General features: G+C 42.8%; 1 protein-coding gene across 3 annotated transcripts in view; it reads left to right on the forward strand.

The window, feature by feature from the left end:
* The window catches only part of CNTN4 (contactin 4), a 262428-nt gene that overhangs the window by 76641 nt on the left and 162409 nt on the right, over positions 1 to 23378 (forward strand). The window contains exon 1 of one of the 3 annotated variants that reach the window (XM_015641165.3): positions 10640 to 10783. The exons of the other annotated variants lie outside the window; for them this stretch is intronic. The gene's annotated coding sequence lies outside the window, so the exon portion shown is untranslated. Of the gene's footprint in view, positions 1 to 10639; positions 10784 to 23378 lie in introns of those variants that run through there. 3 annotated transcript variants of the gene reach the window in all.

Below are 23378 nucleotides of genomic sequence, written 5' to 3' on the forward strand. Positions count from 1 at the left end.
TCCACCCCCTGCCAGGGGCAGGGACACCTTCCACTATCCCAGGCTGCTCCAATCTTTGTCCAGCCTTGCTTTGGATGCTCCCAGAGATGGAACCATTAAAGTTCAGCTAGCCCAACCTCCAACATTAATATTGTTGTCTAATTATGAACTCATTTTAATGAAGTAATGGAAAATGGAGGTGGTACCTTAGAGATCCTAATTACACCTGAGTCTCTGTTGAGGAATGTGTGTGTGGAAGGGGGATCATGGGGATTCTGGCTCCTGGCAAAAAAACTCACGGCTGAGGAACAGAATCCTGAAGAAAACATAAATTCTGGAGGCTTTTAGTTTCTCAGTGATAACCTGTAAACACGTATGAAAACTGTGTCTATGTATACATTTCCAAAATTGGCCTTTCCCCTCCCCACATCTTTTTCCATTATATAAAGCTGTAAAAAGCTGATGGAAAAGCCGGATGACAGCAAATAACCAATTCTCAATATCACTTTATGTTGCTGTAACACCCAGACACCAAAGGAGCTGTATAAACACCTCAGAAAGCACAATCTGTCTTGAGCAGCTTACAAGTAAAAGGGGATTTTTTTTTTTTCAAAGACATAAAAGGTAAATTGGTGTTCTGCTCTTGCTGAAAATCACTGAGCACCTCAATTGTTGAAAATCCCACCCAAAGCCCCTCTCGGTTCGTGTGAAACAACTGAAATGTGCAGTAAAATATCTGACAGCTCCTTTTCCCCAACTGTTTTCTTTATAAGTCACTAATCTGCCTTCTTAAAGATTATATGTGATACTGAAAACATATTAGTGGGTGGGTCACAGACCAGAGGACTTGTAAAAAAGAAGGAAAAGGGGAAAAGGCTGCGGCCGGCTGGTTTCCATCTCCCTGGCTGAATGAAGAAAGATGTTTTTCTCCCCAGTGCTCCTCTATCTCCCTCCTTTCCATTTTCTGCATTATGTTTCCTCCTCCAGACTGTGGCAGTGGAGCTGAATGCTGATGAGACCATCGGCAGCCTGTCCCCAGACAGAACTTTTTAAGGTCATTTCTCCTGGTTCTCGATGGCTTGACCTGCTCATTTCTCTTCCCCAACCATGGGAGGCTGCCCAATTACACGCTGTTATTTTTATGATACTTGCTTGTCCTTCCCAGCCTTAATCTTCCTTTATTGCCAGGAACACTCACAGTCTCTGTAGTCCAGTTAGAGCTAAAGTTGGTGAGAGAGAGGTTTTAAATTGACAGTTTCAAATGAACAGCCAGGAGCTGGAGGAGGTTTTCTGTGGTGAAAGCATGTGAGGAGCTGTTCCCTGTGCAGGTGAGCACAGCTGGCACAGAGGATTCCTTGGGATGAGAGTGACCTTTGGAGGGGAAGGCTGCACATGCCTGCATGTAGCTGTCAGTCTGGGCAGGGTGTTGTGTTGGGTTTCTAATGCTGGAGCTGTGTGTACAAGGAATATTTTTAAGTTCAGCCTCTTGTTTCCTTGTTCTTCATTGCAGAAAAAGTCTGGTGTTTGTTACCGTGTGTTGTTCATTTTATTCCAAATTCTACAGCCCTTCTGGACACAGTCACTTGCTGAAGATCATCAATTATTTATTGTCTGGCTGGTCACAGGGATTGTGCAGTGGTCACTTGGAAGAAGAGGTGGAGGCAGAGATGGCAGCTCTGAGCATTGAAACATGAGCTGTGTTATCCTCTGACGTGGGAGGTCCACACTCTGTGAAACAGCATCATAAACTGCTGAAATAAATTCCCTTAGATCAAATTCACTTCCTTGCTCCAGCAAGGACAAGCTCAGCATCAATAAAAGGAAATTGCTCTGAGAGACAATCTGCAAGTTATCCATGTGGATGTGTTAGTGTTCTGCAGGGTGAGATTGGATGTTAGGAGGAAATTCTTCCCTGTGAGGGTGGGGAGGGGCTGGGATGGAATTCCCAGAGCAGCTGGGGCTGTCCCTGGATCCCTGGCAGTGCCCAAGGCCAGGCTGGACATTGGGTCTGGAGCACCTGGGACAGTGGGAGGTGTCCCTGCCATGGCTGGGTGGCACTGGATAAGCTTTAAGGTCCCTTCCAATCATCCCAAATTATTTTGTCATTCTGTGAACTTCCCCTCTGCTGGTGCAGCAATGCCACTTCAGCCCCGTTACCCATTTGCTCATCTCCTAATCATCCCTCACTGCAGCTCCTGCTGGATTTCACAGCCCTTCCAAAGGGCAGCCGAGCTCCAAATCCCCCCCAGGCCTCGGTGGAGGCAGAAGGGATGAAATTCCTCCAAGGCTTGGCTGGCCTGGTCCCAGCAGAGCTGCAGGACCTGTGGAATTGGCCCCAGCTCTGTGTTTCGAAGCTTTCAGCAAACAGGAACGTGAATGAATCAGACTTTAAGTATTTACAATTCTCAAATGCCTGAGAAGCTTTTTAAAGGTCAATCTAATTAAGACAAAGTTTGTTTGTACCAATATAAAGTAGATACTATTATTGGAAATTCATTCCAAGGCAATATATGGCATTTTACTTACAGTTTAATTTTTAGTTTTCTATTCTTAATTTGGAAAGAGCAGAAATGATCTTTTGGCTCCATAATGTCTTACTTAAAATGACATTTTAATCTATAATGATTTTTCGGGCTACAATTAAAAAGAGATTCTTTCTTCCTGATGCAAAATAATTAATCAAAGTTTTTGCATAACAGGGATTCTTTTGTATTGGAAATAAAATTGCTCAGACTCAGAGTAGCCACATTATTTAGTGGGTCTGGTTTTGATTGCCATCTTATGGGAACAAAAGCCTTTTTTCTATAATTTAGGGATGCATTTAAAATCAGTTTGAAAGACTGAATTTCATGATGTGTTGCCCTTACAAAAACTGAGATCTATTTGTGTGTCTCCATGAGAATATCAAAGTGAGAAGTAAATCAGTCTTCCTTTGAGTTTCTTTTCCTATTTGAACAGTTCTGCCCTTGTGTCTCCTTCAGACAATCCTGCTGTCCCAAACTTTGTCCAAATGAGGGAAAGTTAGATTTTTCACTGAAAACTTCAACATTTTTAGAAGGTGTGAAATGAGGGAAGGGGCCAGGGACAAGACAATCAGTATTATTCCAGGAACTGCTTCCGTTTTAGTGGTTGTCTTGTAGTCCAAAAGCTCAGAGCCAAGTGTTCAAAACATGAGTGGATTTTGTACTCTGGTTTAGTGGGAAAGTGGGAAATTGGGTCAAAGTTTGGACTTGATGATCCTGGAGGTCTTGTTCTTAATGATTGCCTGAGTCTGTGTCCAAATCATTCTTGTTGAGGAATGAACCAGAAACTCTGGGAACTCTTTGAGCACTTCCAAAGCAGAGAGATTTCTCCTTGAATCAAAATTTACACTGTTGGCAGCAGGACTTTCTCATGATTCTTTTTTTTTTTTTTTCCTAGTGGTCTTTAACCCTGTTTTCTAGTGTGAAACTACATCAATTTTATGTTGTTATCAGAATTTTGCAAAACCATAAAATGAGATGACGTACAGTAAACCAAACATCTCTCTCTGATAACTGAAATTTTTTAGCCATATTTAATACTTTGGGTTCTCTCCAGATGTGAAGCCAGCTTGTAGCTCTGTTGAAGAGAAGTGTTTTCCTCCACAGCCAGGATTTTCCTCTTCCAGTTCTGTTTCCTTTGCCAGCCTGTCTGTGGGTCATGAAACATCAATCCCAAAACATCTGAATGACTGTGCAGTAATAATCTCTCATCTCTTAGAGAATGTATTTAAGTGTAATGAGAACATGACCCATAAAAAGGAAATTATAAAAGAAGCATTCCCACATCTTTAATGGAGATGGAAAAATAATGAACATCAACTAAAGGGTAAATTTGAAGTTTAGAATAAAACAGGAACAAAGGGCTGCATCCTTCCTTCTGTTTCTTGCTGGCATTTGACTACAGAAGATTTGAAGGCTGATGCATCACTGGACAAACTGGTTTGTACTCAGTTGGACCAGAGCAGTATAAAGGAAAAGATTTCATTTTTCTAGGGGTGCATATTTTTCTTAATCACAGGAAGAAAGTGAAGGTGTTCTGGCTTCAATATGCATAGTAAAATGTAATATTTTAGCACCATTATAAAATATAATTACTACATCAAAGCCAGGCATAATTACCACAGGTGTGAAATACCCAGCATCTTGTTGCCAAAGACAACAGCAAAGATTTCAAGTATTTACAGTTAAAAAAACCAAACTCCAAGCCTCTCCAGTGAGAGTTGTTCCCAGGATTGTTACATTTGCACTGTGGGGAAATGCCTCACTCTGCTGTTATCCTACACAGGAGGAGCTGCTGCCTCCTCATAAATCATAAAAAATCATGGAATGGCTCAGGTTGGGAGGGACATCAAAGGTCCTGCAGTTCCAACCCCCAGCTGCCCATTTTTGTTACGTGCTCTACTCTAAGAACTTTGATGTATGAACTGTATAAGTTTATTGCTATTTATTTATCTATATTCAAGCCCATATTCCATAGTTTTAAACCAAACACTAATAGAAAATTCTCCCTTAAAGTACCCTAAGACTAGGAGGAGATGTCAGATATTTTCCTGTCAGTGTTTCATCCCTGTGAGCTGCAGTGACTCAAATCGCCAGAGTAGCGGCAGAACTCTCAAATTCCAGATCTGCTCTATCAGGGGAGATAAAGATTACACAGAGCAGATAAAGATCCCCCTGATAGCTGCATTATCTGATAGGCACCAAAGGGAGCTGCTCCCTTATCAGAGCATCGGGGACACCAACCCCCTGTGAGGAGCACAGAGGACACTGATGGGATGCTGAGTGTCTGTTCAAAGCCTGTGGGTCCTGCTATGCTTGTGGAGGTCTGAGGTGAGGGTTTTCCTCAAAATTCCACTCTGGGACCAGCTACGATCCCGTTCAGCTCGGAGAAGTGGGAATTAAACCCACAGCGCTCTGCTGAATGAACACCCAGCACAAGGAGCCCCACGTAAACCTGGCTCCTGTGAATGCTGCATAATCAGATCCATAAAACAGGTCATAAATAATCATAGGGGAGCTCAGCACACATTGCCTTTGTTAGTTTCTGTGGCTCCTGAAAGAATGTAAGTGCTGTGGGGATTGTAGTATGAGAGTGAAGTGCCTGCTGAAAGGCTTTGTGTTGCTGGTAACTTGTTTGTTGTTAATTTACTTCTGACACAGCCAGATGTGAGGGAGGTTTGGGCAAGGAAATCCAGTTTCTGTGTGTGTGCTGTCCTAGAGGGCTCTTGGGGAGGGATAGGAGTGGGAATAGCCCCAAGGGTGGCATCTGCTGCAGTGGTTTTTGTCCACCTGCTGCTTCCTCTTATTGCAGAGAGACTGACAGTGGCACACAGCCCGAGATCTCTTCCTGACATCCCAAATTCCCTGTGTCCTGCAGCAGAGGGAAGTCTGGGGAGCAGAACAGTGCTCTCTGCAATGGTTCTGGGGATGAGGAAGAGGATTGAGAAGGCTCTGGGAAGACCTTAAGGGTATTTCCCAAAGCCTGAAAGGGCTCCAAGAGAGCTGGAGAGGGATTGGGGACAGGGGATGGAGGGACAGGACACAGGGAATGGCTTCCCACTGTCCCAGGGCGGGGATGGATGGGATATTGGGCAGGAATTGTTCCCTGGGAAGGTGGTGAGGGGCTGGGATGGAATTCCCAGAGCAGCTGGGGCTGCCCCTGGATCCCTGGCAGTGCCCAAAGCCAGGTTGGACTTTGGGGCTTGGAGCAGCCTGGGACAGTGGGAGATGTCCCTGCCATGGCTGGGGTGGAATGAGATGAGCAATAAGGTCCCTTCCAATCATTCTGTGATTCTGGTTCAGATAAATGATTCCTGTCTGAAGCATTTCCAGATAATGATGTTAATTACCCCAACAAGAACATGAGTTGAATACTCTTAATGCTTAAGAGAAGCATCAGAAGATTGGTACTAATTTCTGTCAGTATCCTGATTTTCTGATCAAGTGCACAGAAAGGAAGGAATTGTTTTCCTGTAGCAGGGCACTGGTTTCCAAAACACTCTGCAGCAGGGATGATGACAGGAATTGCTTTTGAGTTGTTCTGGTAATAATGACTGGAGATCAAATTATAATAAGGTCAATCTCTCAACCATTTCGCTTTAAAAAAATCAAAATGAAATCCACTTTTCTCTTTGGACATACGTTTCAGCTCTGTGGCATGGCATTTATGTGGAAAATGATGCAAGGTACGACATGGAGTGCTGTTTAGAGGAAACATTGGAGATTATAAATAGATTAAAGATTCATCTGACAGAGGAAATTTTCAGTGAGCATTTCAAACTGGATGTGGCTTTTTGCCAGTCTCTGCCTAATGCTCTCTGAGCAATAGCAGGGTCAATTGACGGACAGCTCTACCTGGATTTTTAGAGTTTATACTCAAGATATTACTGGAGACTTCTTAGACTTCAAGCAGAGAAAAGAATGGGAGTTAGCAGCGACTTTTAACAATTGTTACACATGCAAAAATATCTGGGTTTGGGAAGAAAAGTTTCAGCAGTGTAGCTGGAAAAGATGTGCACATGTCGTGTCCTTACTCTGAAAGGGATGAATTTTATTTCAGCTGGAGATCTGAGGGAATTTTGAGCAACCTGGCCTCATGGAAGGTGTGTGTAGAAGTTAATGGGCCTTCTGGGTTTCCTCCTGTCTTCTTCATTTTTCTGCACAATTCTGTTTTCTTAGGGAAAAGACAAAAACTACATTTAAATGGTTTGGGGAGTGTCAGCTGTGTTTTAAATTTTACGTCTGTGTTTGTTTTTTTGCATTCCTTCTTCTGAGTTTGCTTACACCTCCTTACTGAAAACAAATGTTATTGCCCTGGTTTGCTGTGCTGATTTATTTAGCCAATACAAAAGACAGTTGTGTTAGATTTTTAGAATTTTTATGAAGCTCAAATAAGAATTCATTTGAAAATGATCAGGAATTTGTCACAACACTTGCAGAAAGTACAAAACTATTTACAGAAGTTTCCGATGGTATTTTAAACTGCAGTTGTAGTGGTGTGATTGATGGCAATACCTTTAGGATACTGAACTTATTTTAGGGGACTGGTATTTACATACATTGTATGTGTTATTTAGGATATACTTTTTCATGCTGAGAGCCTTGCTTGTTTTTAGTGCTGGCTTTTAGGGCTTTGGGATAAATTAAAATAACTGGATGACACCAGAAATGTTCAGAGGTGCTTCAGCACAGCAAAGGGTGCTGTCAAATGATTTTGGGGCTGCTCAGGTGCTTCTTGGGAGCTCACTGAGGGCCTAACAGCTTTGGGAAAAGTGATTTTGCTATTGAAACGTTTGTTTTGAATACCCAAAGAGTGTGTCTGGCCTAGGAAGGCTCAGTTTGAGGAGAGGGGTCTTTCATGTGACTGGTGGGTTAAGAAATCCTGCACAGTCCAAGGCTCAGGGTGTTTGAACAGGCTGAGCAAATGGAAGGCTTAGAGAGGCTCTTAAACCACACACCTACATCTTTCCAGTGGTCTTTCCTGCACCTTTCATCCCAGTGAATGGGGCCAAGTGCAGTTCCAAACTTCTAATTAGGGCTGCTTGATGAACGAGAGCAGCGCTCGTGTGTGCCGGGTGCCGTGAGGCCTGCAGGGAAAACCAGGCCATAAACCAAACTGTCAGCGAAAAGAAACAGCCTTTGATAAAATTCTGCCTGGAAATTCACCTGGGATGAGGGTGGTGAGGCTCAGCTGGCTGGAGCTCGGTGAAGGAGGGGTTTCTGTGGTGTCTCTGCGTTGAGGAGCGGGGCCGTTCCCCCCTGCCATTCCTCTCCCTCAGAGTTTAACTCTCATCAGAGTTAAACTGCACTTCCAGACTTTCCAGGAGGCACCAACGAGCTCTCAGATTCCTCAGGAATAAACATAAACAGGGCTGATTTTCCAACTGCTCTGTGGCAAATTAATGCTCCCCCAGAATTTCTCTGGAGTGGCTCTCTGGTGTGAGCAGAGCAGTCCCTCCCTGGCCAAACACCATGTGGGATTTAATTCAACAGCTTGCTTTGAGTTCACTGAAGTGCCCCAGGGTGCTGAATATTTTCATGTGCTGAAAGTTGTTGATTCCTCTTAGTGTCAACAAACAATTTCCATTTGAAATGTACCTTTTCGTGACAAATCAAATGATTTGCTCTCAAAATAATTGCAACGATAGATAGATCAGGTTCTTTGAATTAACTGCTCACAGTAAGTCTCCCTGGTTTGTTTCTCACACAGAACAAGTGTCTGTGTGCATCCACTTCTTCTGCTGCTCATTCCCACTTCCAGACTCTAACATTTGGAGTTTTCATGCCTGTTTTGTTGTTAAAATCATAAAATAATGTTGCTGGAGGGAATCTGAAGGTCATCTGCTCCATCTTCCTATTCCAGTCAGGACAGGTTGCTCAGACACTTTTCCATTTTGAATTTTCAGCATCTTCAAGGACTCCACAACCTCTATGGACAGCTCACTGCAGGATTTTACTGTCCACTGTGGAAAATAAAAACCAAAAAGTAAAAATATTAGTCAGTCTAGTGCAGTAATTAGTCAACCATGGAAAGGATTCAGAGGTTGGGATTGTTCAGCCTGGAGAAGAGAGAGTTTGGAGTCAATTAATGCAGCTTTCCCAGGACTTTAAGGGAGGTGACAAGAAACACGGAGAGAGACTTTACCAGGGCCTGGAGTGCCATAATAAGGGGGAATGGCAAGGTTAAATGGGATATTGGGAAGAAATTCTTTCTGTGAGGGTGGGGAGGGGCTGGGATGGAATTCCCAGGGAAGCTGTGGCTGCCCCTGGATCTCTGGAAGTGTCCAAGGCCAGGCTGGAGCAGTTTGGGATGGTGGAAGGTGTCCCTGTCCATGGCAGGGGTGGCACTGGATGGGATTTAAAGATCCCAATTCATTCCATGACACTCCCAATAATATTCTCATTCTCTCATCTTCAATGTGGAGTAAATTAGCATCAGGGTTAACACATGGAGTAATTGTCTCTGGTAGTTTCTTAGATTTGTTTTCCAGAAGCTTCATTTTGGGGTATTTTGGATCATTTTGTTTTGCAGCAGAACAATCTGCCACGATACCTTTTAGCTGCTGTTTGCATTGAAGGGAACCTGTGGGTGTAAATATTTCTGTGCAATGTGGCCAACCATGGGCAGCTCCAAAATCCTGTATTATCTGCTTAAATAACTTCCTCTCACGAGATGTTGGAGCTCAAGTAAGATATAATTAGATAGTGGTAATGAAAAACTGCTAGATTATCATGTGTGATATGGAATGAACAATTTCCAAAGTAACTTAGGCTTTTAGGAAGCTCAACTTCAATTTAAGACCTAATTATTTCCACAGTCATGAAAATTTTGCCCTTACACATTTTCCTGAAAACCAAAGCAATAAGTTTCTTTCCTCTTGGCACCTTTTTTTAAAAAAATAAATTGTTTTTTTCTTAAAAAGATTAAACGGTCCAGCTGCATTAATTAAGGTTTTCTGAGGTTTTTATTTGGGTTATGCAATAGCCAGGAATTACACAGCCCCTCTGAGTATGAGCATCTCCTCAGTTGGTGTCTCAGGATGAAATGTTCTAAACAAAAAGTCAATTAAAGGCCACATTTGACTAAAAAATTCTGAAAGCCCCTGGATGTCCCTGTATCTGTAGATTACTCCTCTGTTTGGGTTTTTTTGGGTTGTGTCCTTATCCTGTAGAACATTTTTACATCCTTTTGAAAACATCAGCTTAGGGTGTGCTTGGTAAATTGAGAAAGAAATTGTTTTCTGAATCATCTTTTTCCTTTCTTTTTTTTCCTGGAAGATATAAAATAACAAAATTGGATTCCTTTACTGATCCTTGTCTTTAGGTGGATCTTGTTCTGTACATGGATCAATAAAAATGTCTTTAACAATGAGAGGATAAAGCTACAAGGGGCAGAAAAATGAGTCCATTCATCAAGGACAACATGGAAGGAGGGCTGCTGTAAAGATGTTACAAATATTAATGTGTTGTGTTGCACTCCCAGGGCACTCAAGTCCCATTAGTGATAAATATTTCCAGTTTTAAATATCTCCAATTTTAGTAGCTGCAAAAGCTATTTTTATATCATAAAATGAGTGTATGTTCAGAAATTTTCTCCGTGTGCTTGCCTCCCAAGAATCATTTTTATACCCTGCTCCATCCATCCTTTCCGAGTACAGAACAGTTTAATTTGCAACCTGAAGTGTTAAGTTTTAATTTTTTCCCCTTGCTCAGTCTCCTACTTAGTCATACATAAATCAGAGGAATTTGAAAGAACTGGTAAAAATGGCTGGATCCTTCTCGAGCTGTAATTTGGCTCCATGAATTATTAATTAGCAGACCAGGATAGCACCAGCTTTTTCAGAAGTCACTTTAAATGTAGAAGGCTCACCTTATCAGCCAAGATCTAAGCAGTGGCAGTAATGCAATTCTCCCCATTTAGCACTTTGTGGTACGTTGAGAAGGAATAGGATATTAGATCATTTAAACTCTCTGAAATACAACACAAAGCAAGGAAGTGGATTGGTTTTTTTCTCCTTTTTTCTGTTTTTTTTTTCTATATTTTTTTTTTTTTCTTGCCTCTGCAATAATTTCAAATGATAATGAATACACGTGGATTTCTCAGGGGCTTGCTGGAGCTGTTGAAGCTGCATCACTGAGAGGGAGACCAGAAGCTCAGAGAGCTTGAAAGGGAAAGGTTTTAACTGCTCGTGGTAGAAGAACAGAAGGACTCTGTGGTGCCTTGAAATTAAGCTCAAATGGATGCAAGGTAGCATTGGCCAAATACAAAGGAAGCTGGGATTGTAAGTAAAATTTATTTCCTAAATAACGGAGCTCTCCAGGTTATTATTGCAGCACCACTTAAACAGGTTTTAATTTGTTTAACGACCCTCATTTTGTCCCCTAATTTAGCTTCTCTCTCCAAATAAAAAGGGTATTTTTGTCTCTTGTTTTAAATGGTTTCATGTTTGACGTAGTCCTAAAGGTTCTTTTCACAACTTTGCCCTTCTCTGATTTAATCTGCCTTTGGCAATTGCAGAGTTGAGGGCGGCAGCTGATTTAATTGAATCCCATCTTGCAAAATTTAAGGGGTATGTAATGGAAAGTTGAAATATTTCAGGACTTTGCTAGTTCTGAAATTTCACTGGAGCATTTTTAGTATTTCAGCAACGCTGTTCTCCGTCTCCAAAGATAAGTTATTAAAATAAGGAGTCTCTCTTGCAATATATCATCATCTATTTTTAAAGATATTTTTAGACTTCTAAACAAATGAGGAGAGGGTGTGAAGGAAGTGATTAGATCTCATTTTATATGGAAGTTTTTTAGGAACCATTACACTGCAAAATTGATGTAAAGCAATATTTCAGGGAGAAATCCTAACGACATTCTAATGTGAGCTGTACCTGAGATTGTTTCCCAGAACCGAGATAATCTCGTTGCTGTCACTGGGCTCTGATTTACAGAAGTCATTTTGCTCCCATCTGTTGATGCGCCAGACAAGGCAGGGTTAGGAACGAGCAGTTCAGCGACTCTGCTTGCAGGAAAGTAATTAGTCTAAAAAAAGTCAGATTAAATGTGGCAATTCCCACCCTGGTTCTTTTTTTTTAGTGCCAAAGGCGAGGAATTTTCTTGGTGACGGTGCAAAACAAAGTTGGAAACCTTCCTTTAATTTTCTTATTCTTTTTTTGTTGTCATTTAACCTTAATTTTTGGTACAATATGCATGCCAATCACCAATTTCCAGTGGGAAATTATTAATTATCTTCTCTCTGTGTGAGTTAAGCCATAAATGCACTCATGTATTGACGGATTGAACAACTCAGTTTTGGGAAGCGCTTGTGAGGCCAGGGCTGGCGTTGGGGAGCTGGAACATCTTTCCTATCCCTATTCCCTATTATTTTGGGATAGTGGATTAATTTTTAGAGTGATTTTTTTAAAAAAAAGACTTGTGGGAAGGTCTGGACTGTGGGCTGTGGTGGGAATTGTGCTGCTCGTGGTGTCACCTCAGTGCCAGGTGTAAAACACGAGGGTGCAGAGCAGGAGAGGTCGCCCAGTTTGTTTCATTTGGAATGGGAAATAGGTTTTCCTTCATTGTTAACTGCATGATTGTGCTCTGGTGATGCTTAACATGTGAAAATAATCATGGCACTCCCTTCATCTCTGCCCTGTGGAGAGAGGGAGTGCAAGAATTCCCCATCCTTTCCCAGGATCCACGCTCACATGCAGCGCGTTACCCAAGTTAATGTCACAAAAACCACTAAAAATTGTATTTCTGATCAACTTAAACTCATTTCCTTTGCTGTGTTAAATGGGATGTGAGCACAGGGAGATGGAGAAGGGCTGATCCTGCATGGGTTTGGAGTGGTGGGGCTTGGCAAGAGCTGGCCCTGGCAGCATTTGGGACAGCCACCGTGTCCTGGGCACCACCAGAGCTGGAGCCTCAAAAACCTGGAAAAGCCCTTTTAAAGCAAGGAGGGTAGGGAGGAGATTAAAGATACAGTTCTTTATTGGGAAAGTGTAAAAAATGCTGTTGCAAAAACTGGCCCAAAATGTGCCAAAATGCAACAGAAAAGCTGCTCCAGGGAGATGAGGAGCACCTTGTGCCAACGCTCCATGTGTCACCAAGACTTCTGCAGAGCAGGACCTGCCAATAAATAACACCAGAGTTTATGGGCTCTTAAAAGGATGAAAGAAAATTTGAGTGGCTTTTTCTCATCAATGCTTTTAGGGGTTCATTTTTTTATCTCCCTGAAAAGTTGTGAATTTGAGGGATGTCACACACCCCTCATGTCCCATGGGAGCTGCCTGGCTGTGGAGGAGAGGCCACTGCTGAGGGCTGGGCTTGGGGCTGCTGCTGTTCCAAGGCTTTTCTGGGGTGGGCTGGACAGACCCAGCAAGGGGAAACAACCTCAAGTTGTGCCAGGGGAGGTTCAGGTTGGATATTGGGAAAAATTTCACCACAGAAAGAGTGGTAAGACATTGGAATGGGCTGCCCAGGGCAGCGGTGGCATAACCAACCGTGGAAAACGAGTGGATGTGGCACTTCCCAGTGTGGTTCAGTGGGCATGGGGGATTCAAAGGATGCATTCCATGACTGTGGAGGTCTTTTCCAACCTTATGGAGTCTGATTATTCACATTCACCAGCACTGGGGCAAAGATTCGTTGGATCAGCAAGGGTTGGGTAAAAAGTGGCTGCTTTTCATGCTGTGCCTGAGCTTTATCACATCCAGGCTGTGGCTAAGTAATGGTTTTGAAGCTTTCCTGTAAAATCTGGCATCTGAGAGGGTTTATAACCGAGTCTGGGAGCTGGAGATGGAGCAGGGAAGCGAGGAGGGAGGAATGGGTGCTTGGTGGGTCACCAAGTGCACCTGCAAATGAAAACATGACAAATAATTGTGTTTAGATGGATATTAAATCCCACCAATCAAACATTTCGAGCAAGACTTGCTGTAGTCTCAGGTTTACACAGACTTATTCTGCATTTGGAACAAGAAGTTCATATTTCAAGCAGCACAAAACATGACAAAACACTTATTGCTGGGAGTGGAAGTACAACAGGAAATATATGGCCATTATCCAGCTGCAAGTTTCTCCATTTAAATGCAAACAAAACAGGAAAATGAAATGCAATTTTTAGTTTAATCAACTTTCATGAGTCTTCTGGGAAGGCCAGAAGGATCTGAAAGGAGCCGCTGGGACCTGTTGGCTTTAAATATAAATTTTGAAGGCTGCTCAGTAATAGGGGGGTTATTCTGGGCTTGGTTTAAAAATTAAGCTTTGCCAGTGACAGCTGGGCCTAACTGGGGGCAAAGCCAGTCAAATTAACTTGTATTTCAAAGGGAGATTAAGCCATTATTTTGCTAAAAATGTATCTGTTGTAACAGCTCTGTTCTACAAACAGTGAGTTAAAGTAACACATTTATCCACTGTAATTGCACTTGTTCTCTTAATTTTTGTACAGGAGAGACTATAAAAATACACAATTCCAATACTCCAATACTGGCGAGTTCCCCCACAGGAGACCTTGCAAAAAGTTAAACTCCATGAAAATGCCTCTAGTTATTCTGCTCTTAAAAATAATTAAGGGTGGGAGGGATTAATAATTATTTAAGTATCACCATATCAAACACCTGCTAGAGCTGTTACAGCTCTAAGAAAATACAAAAAGCCTGTTTACAATAATTTTAAAAAATCAATGTAAGAACTGAGGGGTGCAAAAGGCTGAGTGAACTGGAATTTATTTTTTTTTTTCCAGTCACTGGGGCGTTTCTGCATCGATGTCCTCAGTGTTAGGTTCCTCTGGAGACCAATTACAAAGGTTCACAAGGTTGTTTTTATTTTCTTTGCTCTTGATGTCTTTTTAATGAGGCCTCCTAGTAAACAGCAAGCATTATGCTTTCCTGTTGGATTCCTGTCTGCCGCCTTGAAACATTTATTACTAATACATGTGGGAAATGATGTATAAATTAAATATTAGGAAAATGTACTTTTAAAAAAACAGAAGTACTTGGGGAGGGGATATTTTATAATTGTCATTGGAGGAGTGGGAGAGGAAGTCGTGCCAATATTTTGCTAATGGAAGCAGAGTGAAAGGGACTGTTAAAGCTTCCTTGTGGTTTTATGTAATAAATAGAGCTGATAGATGCATGGAGTTCTCAGTGCTCCTCTCTGGGCTTGTGGGTTGGTGTGAGAGAATCTGAAGGATGGGAAAAAAAAAATTTAAGAGGCTGTTCTGCTCTGCTCCAGCCCTGCCACATCCTGGTGCCTGCAGCATCCCCTCGGATCATTCCTGCCAGCACCAGCTCCTGCCCTGCACCTCCCTCTGCTGCCTCACCTCTTCAGCCACTGGATCTCCCAGCTTCAGGATGCTCACAAAATATTCTCTAATCACCGACACCATCTAATCAAGCTTAATAACCAAATTACTGTGAGTGACAGAGCCTGGTGTGGAGTCTCCACCATGCTGAGCGCTCTGTTGGGACACAGCCTGCTGCAGTATTGCTGCCTTAGAAACACCCAAGCACAAATTCCATAATTGCTTAAAGAGGTTGTATCTCTGAATTTTATCTGTGTGCTGGCTGCTTAGTTCATCTGTTGGCAAATGCTGCTTGCTTGAAGTCCTGATTGCTGGGAGACCAGGCTGTTTTCACTGGGCTTTGGAGAACCTGTCCTGCTCTTCCAGGTGCCAGATTGGCAGCAAAGTTTGTGGTGAGCAGATGCAAATATGGGTTTGTAAATGTTGGTGTTTGATTGGGGTTTTTGGAGGGGTGGGGGTGTATTGGGGTTTGTTTTTGGCAGAACTCCTGGCATTTTGTCTTCTCCAGGTGGGCTGCTGTGGGTGGTGTCTGATGATACCCAGGGGCTGCATCTCACTCATCCTCCTTTCGCTGTCCTGCTGGCACAGCTTTCACATCTCTGCTGGTTTTTGTGGAGGAAATAGATGAGTACATCGGTAAAGCTCCTCTGTATCCGTGTGTGTGTGGATATGTGCATCAATCCAAATTTTCTTGTGCTAACCGATGCATTTCTGGCAGGTTTGGGGCAGGTCTCTCCTGATTTATTTTTGTTTGCCCCTGTTGGGGCAGAAATCTTGGAGAGGTCCTGGACCTCTCCTCGCTCTGGTGGCTCAGAGCAGTGCTGGAAGGTGAGCATAGGGAGGCAGTTGTTCAAGGACTCATTTCAATCCTATGTTTGGATTCCTCTGGGTCTGGGATTTGGTTGTGGGTACTCCAAGGACAGGGGGTGCAGAAAGTGCTTGCTTAGCATGTTTCTCAATGTCTCTTCAGCGGATTTTTGCTGCATTTCTTGAGTTTGCATCTGTGATTACACTTTTGTGTGCTGCAAATGCAGCTCCTTCCTCCTGTTCCAGCCTTGGAGCGTCTGCTGAGCCCTCGTGTGGGTGTGACCTGGCACTCACTCCCTGAGCCCTGGCACATCCCTTGGGGGCACACAGGGAATTCAGCTGTGAATTTCCTGTCTCTCAGCTCCATCATCCCTCCAAAAATGCCTTTCCAGGCTTTTTCCTCCTTTGGAGGAGAGGCTCACTTGTCCTTTCCTGCAGCACTGAGAGGTGTTTACTTCCCGGGGATGTCAGGCTGGTGGCACTTCTCTAAAACCCGCCTGTTCTGAGCGTATGAAACAGAACTTTGATCGCTTTCATCTTTTAAGCAGCTGATTTCACTCTCTCATGAAAGCAGTCGGCTCAGAGAGCTAATCAAGCTACATAATGATGAAAAGGTCAAAATGAAACAGGGAACAGCCACAATTCATGGCAAAGGCTGGGTTCAGCACACAGACCACGGCAGACCATTGTCAGAGTATAAACTCACCTTTATTTTTCAAAAAAGAAACTTGGTTCCTGCTTTTGCCTGTCCTTCTCCTATGCAGTCATGTTCTTACCCAGGGATATTGTCCAGAGAAAAATAAGAAAAGTGTGAGTAGCTGATATCTCTCGTGAGGAAAAAATACCCTGAGAACAGAGAGGTGCCCAGTTATAGGGGATGCAAGGGGAATGTGCTCCAGAGCAGTTTTCCATTCTCCAGGCAAGGCTGGCAAGAGCCTGGCCACAATGCAAACTGTCTTCAGATTTCATCCTGTGAGGAGAGTGCTGAGCTCACCGCATCAGGTAATGGAAATAGGAAATGAATTAAATGAATCCTTGCTGGATGGTTCATTCTCTTCATAGTGACCCTCCTGAGCCACACTTGGAAGGTCTTTTTGTATCTCCTCTGATCTCTGATGAGGATGATGATGATGATGATGGATGTGGAGCCCCAGCTTGAAGCAGAAGGTTGGAACTTGATGGTCTTTCAGGTCCCTTCCAGCCCAAACATTCCGTGTTTCACAGACTGCTGTCCAGGGTGCTGAGCTGGTGCTTGGTGAGGAACAGTCGGGCTGGTAGAGTGGATACACCACTCATCTGTAATGAGAGGAACCTCGGCTGAGCTGGGATCTTCCCAAACTCTTCAGAGGTGTGGGGCTGGCCTCTCCTCCACAGTCAGGGACTCGTGGTGGCGTTTATTTGATGAGACATTTATCTTTTGCTTCTGCTGTGTGGGATTTATTTTTAGTGTAACTAATCAAATGAGTGCAGAATGAACCTTTTCAGGAGCAGAAGTAGCTTGATTTATTAAGTGGAATTGTAATCCAACATGAAGCATTTGATTACTCCTCGCATGCACTAATCCTTTTTTTATGAGATCAATTTGCCCCAAATATCTGTACATGGTATTTTTTTGGCAGCCTTTTTCCTTAAGACCTCAAAATGGTATAAATGATGAGCTCCAGCTGTTTCTCATTGTGTGGTTTATTTTCTGACACACAAGGTACTGGATTTTAAGCTTCTCAGATTTTTCCCCAGTAAGTCTTATTTAATAGCTATGGCTGCATGAACATTGATTTTAATTTTACCAGAATAAGTGCATTAAAATGTTTACAAGTTGTTATTTATTACCAGCTGCTTCACGATCATTGGAGCTGGTGGTTTTATTTATTTCTGGGTACAGCATAATTAATTCCATGTGCTTATCTGGAGACTTTCTTGTCAGTTATTCATAGCCTGACTACTTTGTCTGCAATCTTCAAACCATTTACTCTGTGATGTGAAATATTTCAGGGTGTTCTTGCTTTAGGATTTAGAATAATGCCTGGTGGTATTTTTAGCAGCTGCTGCACCACCTTTTATCCTCAGCCTTGGGAAGATTGTCTTTATCCACCTTGGGGAATCAGTTTAACTCATTCCCCTGCCATGGTGGTCTTGTAAATGCAACAAAAAGTTGTGTATCATGAATTATGTATCTATTGAAATGAATTGAGAATGAATTTACCCCTATTGGTGGGTGTATCTGTGTGTGGGTATCTCCTTGGTGGGAGTGAGAACATGCCCCCTCTCCATGCTGAGGTTGGGTTATGAAAATCACTTCACATTCAGCTCAAAATTAAATAAAAATCATTAAAGGTCAGCAAAAGGCTTTTTTCAACTTGGTCCTTACATGTGGTTGCAGTTTATAGTTGAGCATGTGGTAATTACAAAGGTTAATCAATTTCTGCACAGATATCAACCACTTCAGATATTTTGGAGTTTATCAAAAACATTGTGTATCCATCTTAAAGTATTTCCAACAAGGGGGAAAAAAGAGAAATACCACAGTTCACAGCTGATTCTTTTTTCTTACTTCTTTATTGTTGCCAGTACTTGTCATATATCAACCAAATGGAGATATGAAATGAGACCCAAGGAAGTCAGTTTAATTTGGTTTAGAGCCCAGGACTGAAGATAATCCTGTTCAGTGTTCATCCTTTCCTCCCAAGGCAGGTTCCTCCCTTGTTGGGAGGGAGCCTGAGGGTGCCTCACAAGGATGGACAGATGTTTGTCTGTCTCATGCATTCCCAAACATCCCCAAGGAGTTTAATTCCCAAGATTCAAACCCAGAAGGGTTTGAGCAGCCTGACATGAGCCCCAGCTGAGTCCCCAGGGTTTGTCCATCACCAGCAGTCACTGATCAGGGTAATGAGGTGGGACACCACCAGGGCATGCCAAGCTCTGCTGGGAGGGAAGGCAAGGCTTTCGAGCCCTGCCTTGAAGGAAATTTCATTAATAAAATGAACAGTCAGATTTCAGAAAGGCTGAAAATAACAAATCAAACCTTGTCCCTTCAACTGCTGCAGAAAGAGGGGGGATGTTTCCCCTGCTGTGTCCACAACATGGCAAAACCCACCTGTTAAATTACAGCTGCTTTCCCTCTGCTTGAGGATTCCTTCCCAAATCCCAACCATTGGTCCTTTTCTGTGTGTTTGTTTGGGGCTTTTTTGCAATTAGAAGATGTTTTGGGATGTCACAGCAGTTTGAGTTGGTTTCATGTAGGAGTAGTGAGAGGAAACTTGTTGGTGCATGTTTTGATCTGCTTTGCTTCCTCCCTAAAATGAAACTTGGCAATGTGATATTTGGTGCTGATGGGAAAGAAATTCCTTCTGGTTCTTCTAATCCATTGTGCAAACTGGGAGGAATTTCCTTCCTCATGCTTTTGATGTCAGAGAAAACTTGTCACCCCAAAATCTACCTCAGTGGTAAATTTTATAAAAATACATGAAAACTTTCAAGTGGTTTTTTTAGAGGAATTCAGGGGCAGGGATCATGAAGGGAAGGAGGTTGCGGGATACCCTGAAATACCTTTGGAGAAGCCCTCCAGGGGGATTTGTCTCTCTGAGACCAATCCTAATGCTTGCATTGATCCTTCTCTCATGGAGAAGTCCCCCACATCCACACATCTGTAAGAATTCAGGAAATCATGTCCCAGAAAGTATATTCTGTCCTGAATGCTGGGATTTTCTGGGATTTTAGCAGGGGGTGAGTGGAACCTGGGTTTTCTCTCCTGTTCTGGAACTCAGGGCTGGGTCTAGGTGGGCTTCCTGTGGATGCTCTCCCACCAAAGCAGTGCCTGTCTCTTCATCTACTGAACGAAAGACATAAATGTGATTTTGTATCACATTCTGATCAATCTGTGTGGTTAAGCAGAGATTCCAGCTCACACAAGCATTCCCGTTTGGAAGAATTTCCTGTTTCAAAGCCTTACTGAGAAGGTTATTCTGGAATTTTTTTTATTTTTTTTTTTTTTATTTTTTTCTGCAAATAAACTATTTTTGAAAAACAGCTCCTTCCTAAGGGCAGCCGAGTGTCAGAGGCAGAGTTATGGATGGTGTGTGGAAACACACGCTCCATTTATTCATTCCAGCTGTGGGAGCTTGGCTGTGCAAACGCCGAGTGCTGCTCGTGTACCTGTCACTCCAGAGCTTTTAATGAACATTGATCATGTTCAGCCAGACGTTGATTTGAATCAAGTGGATGGAAAGTCATTTTTAAAAGCACAGCGTGAAGTTTTTGTTTTGTAGCGGTGTAGAGTGTTTAGGATGAACCTGAAAAAACATCATCCCAGCTTTGAAAAGTTATTGCTGGGTGAGAGAGGATCTGCACATTCAATTTGGTCGTCTTGGAAGGTTCATTTGTAATTTAAAGTCATTTTTAGCACACTGTGTATTTATATTTACTTTTACAGAGAGAATTATTAAGGTTGGAAATGACCTCCAAGATCAAGACCAAGACTTTTAATTAGTTTTAAAAACCCTGCAGTTTAAAATTGTCTTTAAATATTCCCCTTGGGAAAACAGCTCTGCTTATTTATGCAGAACTAGGTTACATAATTTGGGGAAATAACCTTTATCTCTTTGCTTGGCTGAACAGCCTGGCCCACCAGACTCCTTCTGCTGTTGTAGGTGATGGAAAATGTGAAATGAAGGAGTGCTGAGCTGCCAAATTCCTCCTCAGAGGGATGGATCTGGAGAGTTGTGCCCTGGAGCAGACAGATGGGAGGCATTTAATGCCCAGCAGGGCTCAAGCCCCCAGGAGCTGCTCCCTCCTTTGTAGGGCACCGTTGGCTCCAGGTGTCCCACAGCAAGGACAAATCCACCCCAGGCTGTGACCATGGAGACACAGCAGAGCTTTTGGGAAACCCACAGCCGACAAATGATTTTTGGGAATCCCAGGGAGAAGAAATCCGTTGTGTGGTGTAAAAGTGCCACGCTCGTTTCGAGTCTCGTGGCATTAAAAAGTCCATTTCTGCATGGGCTGGTTGGGTGAAAGTACCTAAAATAGAGGTGGTTACAGTGGGTGCTTAAAAGCCTTATTTTATTGCAGCTCTAGAGAAGAAAACCCATAAATAAAATCTTTCTAACCAAATTCAGTGCAAGTTCCATAATTGAAAGGAACTTATTGCAGAAGGAGGAAAATATTGAGTATTTTTATTGTAGTAAAATCTTCACAACGTTTAGCTTAAAACAGACTCCAGTGAAGTCTGCAGGCAAATAAATTGATCTGCAGGCTCTGCATTTGTGGTGAGCAGAGTGAAAAGAAAGAAATCCATAGGTCATTTCTGCAAGAATAAAGCTAATATTAGCCTAGGAGTCGCTCTTAAATGTTGTTTACATAATGATCTTGGAAGGTGCTGAGCTTTACAATTTAATTGTGCATTTGAAGGTAGAAACCTTACAAAATAGGTGGTTTCATTCCTTTAGGGACTAAGAATACAATGTAAAAGACTTTAAGCTTGGGGTTTTTTTTTTCCCCTCATTTTCCTTTTCGAATTATTTTAACAGTAACCCTTTGACTCTGGAATGTGTGGAAGACAGGGACTATCAAAGAAGAGCAATCAGGTGATAATCCTACTTAACCAACCTTTGACTTGCAGCATCTGGTGTGTTTTTAGTCTGATAGGTGCAGAATTACCATTCCCAGTAATTTGATAAGTGTTGTCATTTTGCTTTGAAGATTTTATTTTAATTTTTTTTTTTTTTTGTGAGCACACCTGCTCCCTCGAGAGTAAACCAGCAAATAATTTATGCAGTGAAAATCCTTGCCAACTTTCAAGTGAGAATAAATATTTCTGAGATCCTTGTGGTTATAAAACTTGATGGTTTGCCCACAGATCTTCTCCTCTTTTCGCTGTTGTGCAGCGCTGTCAGTTTGAGATGTGATAGCCGGATCATTGGGCTTTTTCCAAAGAATCCTTAAAAAAAGTTTATCAAATTGAAGTTCAGCTCTTCCTTAGTTTTGAGCTGCTCTTGTGTGGGGTTTTTGGGCTTCCATTGATGGTGGGAAAAGCAGAATAAAGCTGCCCTGCTGGTGGGCATGGCAGAGATCGCTGGAGTGGGGAATCCTCCCAGTGGGGCTGGAGATGTCTTCTCATGGAATGTTGTGGGAATGTGTGGAAATCGTGTCCTGCTTCAAAGCCTTTGGTTTCCACCTGGGGACTCAGCACAGCAGCTTCTCCTGCTTGCCCTTTGTTTCATAATAATTCCTGAATGCCTTCAGCACCCCCTCACACAAAAGTGAGGGGCAAAAGTCCTGTGAAAGTCTCTTCCAGTAGTGATTATCCACATCTGATCCCTGAGGGTGATCAACCAAATCCACAGCTTTCCAATTCTGACACAAAAACTTTATTTTTGTGCTCATTTGCTTTGCTGCCGTGAGAACGAGCTGCCTTTGGGGGCAGATTTATGAAAAGATCTTTTTGATGACCCAGGTAGAACCAATGTTGTAAAGCAGAATTTTATCCCTAGAGTTAGAAATCCACGTGGAGCTGTTTGTGTGAACAAAGCCAGCTCAGGTGCTCAGGGAGGCAGAGTTGCAGGGTATCAGCCCATGGCACAGGTGAGGACTGAGAGGTTCTTTTCCCTTTTATATTCCTTGTTCTCTTTACTCCTCTCCCCCCTGCCCATGAGATCCTTTGATGCCACGGTGGATTTCTGTGTCTTTGGAAACAACTTCCCTGTGTTTCCCTACAAATCATAACCACAGCAATCACTTCAGCCTCTCTCATCGTGGATTTTCCAGACTCAGATGATGTTTCAGAGCTGTTATTTCACATGGAATTTGGCACTGCTCAAGGTAGGATGTCCCTGAGTGGGCAGCCTGGAGAGGAGGAGATGGATGGGTTTTGTCTCCTGCACTGGTGGAGCTGATTAAGGGTTTTGTCATCCCCAAAGACCCTCGGGGCTCAGACTGACAGAGCCTGGGTTGTTCTGTGTGCTGCTCCTCTGCACTTGTGTGCTCCTCCCATGGTTATATTCAATGAGAGAGGAGAATATTAAACATCAATGATCGAGCTGGGTCACGTGTGTGGTGTTCAACACCCAGAGATTTTGAGAGAAAGCTTTGTTATTATATAAAATAAAACTAAATATTCTGTCCAGCTCTCCAGATTTCCCCAGAAGGTTGGAAGGGAGGCAGAGATCAATCATTGATAAAGCTGGCCTGTGGCAGTGGGTAGATGAGACTGTCAAAGCAACTGAGAAGCAATAAAACACACAAAACTGGTAAAACACTGTCATTCTTAGAGGTTTCTGCTTAAAAATCTTTGATTTCTGCACCCTGAGGCTCCCAGTTCTTCTGTAGCCTGGAGAGGTCTTGGACCCTGAGTGCATTTTTTAATGCCTTGTAGTCTTTTGCAGAAAACAGAAAAAGAGCCTGTGAAGAGGAAGAACCTTCCCTTTCTTCTTCCTTGGCTTTCTGTGCCTGTTGCCAGAGGGGAAAAGGCTTTTAGAGAGATCCTCTAGCAGCAGGTAAACAAAATTATCAATTAAGCACTCAATAAAGCCCAATCAAATATTTAACATTTGATTCATGAGGACTGAAATCACATTTTCCTTCCAAAATTCTGCTCAGCCATTGTGGCTGGGGTTTGCAGAATGCAGGTGTGCTCACCTGGCCTGAGCAGCACCACAGCCAGGGCTCGAAAAAGAGAAACTCCCACGTTTCTTTTGCCTTGCTGGGAATTTCAGGAGTCTCAGGGGGAGCAAATTGCCCAAATGATGTGTCTGTGTGTGATATATTCCTTGTTTCGTTCC

The sequence above is a fragment of the Parus major genome, chromosome 12 (assembly GCF_001522545.3).
Source record: "Parus major isolate Abel chromosome 12, Parus_major1.1, whole genome shotgun sequence".
Lineage (NCBI taxonomy): Eukaryota > Metazoa > Chordata > Aves > Passeriformes > Paridae > Parus > Parus major.